The following is a 3,045-nucleotide window of genomic DNA, read 5'->3' as shown; positions in this document are numbered from 1 at the left end:
TTGCCAGGAGTGACCAGGAATAATGGTCACAAGCTGGCAGAGGGTAGAGTTAAGCTAGATATCAGGAGGCGTTCCTTCACGGTCAGGGTGGCTAGGATCTGGAACCTACTTCCAAGAGAAGTGGTGCTGGCTCCTACCCTGGGGATCTTTAAGAGGAGGCTAGATGTATACCTTGCTGGGGTCGTTTGACCCCAGTACTCTTTCCTGCCATGGCAGGGGGTCGGACTAGATGATCTGCTCAGGTCCCTTCCGACCCTAGAAGCTATGAAACTATGAATCTGGAATGGGTTTCCAAGGAAGGTGGTACTCTCCCCTACCTTGAGGGTCTTCAAGAAAAGACTGGACAAGCACCTGGCTGGGGTCACATGATAATAGCACTTTTTCCTGCCATGGGCAGGGGGTCGGACTTGATGATCCACTGAGGTCCCTTCCAACCCTAACATCTATGAATCTATGCATCTATGATGCAGCTCAAAGTTACACCACCCCATGGCAGGATTATCTCTGATCCCCACAACTCAGGGCCTGTTTCAATAACTTGTAGCTACTCCCCACAGATGTGTTGCCCAAAGTCCTCCAGTATCCCAGGATGCAATAACCTGTCCTCCACCCCCTATTCTGTGTGGACACAACACCCCCCAAATCATCCCACTGCTGCAAAGGCACTATGTGGCAGGGCTGAATCCCCTCCTTTCACCCTCTCTCTTCCCCTTCCACCATCTTTATCCCTGTGGGCCCTTCTCAGCACCAGTCAAAAGGCGATTGCAGTGCCTTACATTTTGCCTGCCAAACTTCCTGCAGTCCCTGCCATCCCTGGCTCCCATACAAGTTCCTATCAACCCACCATGCTTCATAGGTCTTCATCTCTCTCCCTCCCCTCAGTGCTGATCCAGCCTTCTCATAGCTGGATTGCTTGAGTCACGTAGCTGCAACAGGCTTGCCTTTTGGAGCTTGGGTTGAGTACCCGGCTTGAAATCTTGCTGTTCTGATTGGTGGAGCCAATCAGGAGGCAGCAAGAGGAATTAAGTCACACCCCTTTTCTAAGGAAAGGGGGAGAGGAGCTCCCCCTCTCTCCTCCTCCCCCTCCAGACCTGATTGAGGACTGCAATACTCAGGTCCAGAAGACTTCAGGGGCGGAGCCCTGGAGTGTGTAAAAGGAGCTGTGTGCCCAGCGCGAGGGGAACACACCCGGGACAGAGAAGAGAGGAGAGCAGGGCTTAGAAGAGCTGAGGAGAGATGCTCAGCAGGGCAAAGCAGTTTCCCAGAAGTGCCCCTAAAGACTTTCATCAGTGGGGAATGGCAGATAGCTCCAGTAGCTAGCTTTCAGTGTGCAGCACGGCGCGTGGCGTCCAGACCCTGGGAGCTGTGTGTGGTGGCTTGGGTCTGTAACCAGAGACACGGTGCACAGGCCAGTGCATGGAGTAGGACCATTGGAGTGCTTGGCGGCTCAGGTCTTCAACCCCCAGAATGAGGCTGGGAGCTCAGTGCAGGAGGCGCTGCACGGAGGGTCCGGGAGCAGACCGAGCCTGGCACTGGACGAGGCAGCCCAAGCCTCTGACCCATAGCAAAAGGTTGAGTCCAGGGAGCCAGAAGGTGCTCAGGCTACTGAGCCAGCAGACAGGGCCAAGCCAGAGGCCCCAGAAGACCTGCATAGAGGAGCCCTATAAAAGGACAGTTTCCAGGGGACAGCGACCCCCCTGAAGCCCACCGCAGGCGAGAAAGCAGTTTGGCGCAGAGGATGAGGGCCACCCTCCAGGCCTGGGAGCTGTGAGTTGCAGGGAAAAGAGGATTCCCACAGGAGAGGAAGAGCCCCCCCGGTTAGTTAAGGGCTCCTGAAAATGGAGGTCCCACTGGGAGGGGCCCTCTAAAGTTACCAGCTTCCTTCTAGGACGTGGGAAAAGCCCAGGAGCATTGGGGTTTCCCCTTGGGATTAAGTTTCTCTTTGGGGTTCTTGCACCATAAGTGGTGTGATGTCATGCCTTACATTTTGTTAGCACTTAATGTTTATAAGTAGAGTCCTAGGGCTCTGCTGCAATCCCCTGTTGCTATTATTTCACCTGTTGTTTATTTGTATTTATTTGTGGTTTATTTATTGTTCACCCATACTTATCTATAGTTTATCTCTTGGCTATCTATGTTTATTTTGGGGTTTATCTGTTTCACATCAGATACTTACCAGTATCTGGAACACTGGTGTAAGGTTTTATAGCTTTTACCCAGAGGGTATTGTTTATGTTATTTGTTTAGCTATCCTATATATCTATCTATATTATACATATGTTTATATCCATGTCTCTTTTCCTTGTGATAACTATATACAAATTTATTTACATTAACTTAAGTCCCCTGACTGTCCTGGCCTAGTTCTCTAGGGACGGAAAGAAACTGAGTGGTCTGCAGTTCTCCCATGACACATCTGCCAGCTAACAATTCCCTTCAATTGTGGAAGGGGAGTATATACCCATGTTACCTACATAGCCCAGAGATTTTCATAGTTTGTAGGGTCGGAAGGGACCTGAGCAGATCATCTAGTCCGACCCCCTGCCATGGCAGGAAAGAGTACTGGGGTCAAACGACCCCAGCAAGGTATTCATCTAGCCTCCTCTTAAAAACCCCCAAGGTAGGAGTCAGCACCACTTCACTTGGAAGTTGGTTCCAGATCCTAGCCACCCTGACAGTGAAGTAGCGCCTCCTGATGTCTAATCTGAATTTACCCTCTGCCAGCTTGTGACTGTTATTTCTAGTCACTCCTAGTAGCACTCGAGGGAACAGGGACTTCCCCAGTGCCTGCTGGTCCCTTCTGACTAGTTTGTAACAGGCCACTGGATCTCCGCTCAGCCTTCTCTTGTGGAGGCTGAACAGGTTCAGGTCCCGTAGCCTCTCCTCATAGGGCCTGCCCTTCTGCCCCCTGATCATGTGAGTGGCCCTCCTCTGGACTCTCTCCATGCTGTCCACATCCCTCTTGAAGTGTGGCACCCAGAACTGGATGCAGTACTCCAGCTGCAGCCTGACCAGTGCCGCATAGAGGGGGAGGATCACCTCCTT

The sequence above is a fragment of the Gavialis gangeticus genome, unplaced genomic scaffold (assembly GCF_001723915.1).
Source record: "Gavialis gangeticus isolate Ggan-Ray unplaced genomic scaffold, GavGan_comp1, whole genome shotgun sequence".
Lineage (NCBI taxonomy): Eukaryota > Metazoa > Chordata > Crocodylia > Gavialidae > Gavialis > Gavialis gangeticus.
The sequence above is the reverse complement of the archived record's forward strand: the minus strand, read 5'-3'. Positions refer to the sequence as shown.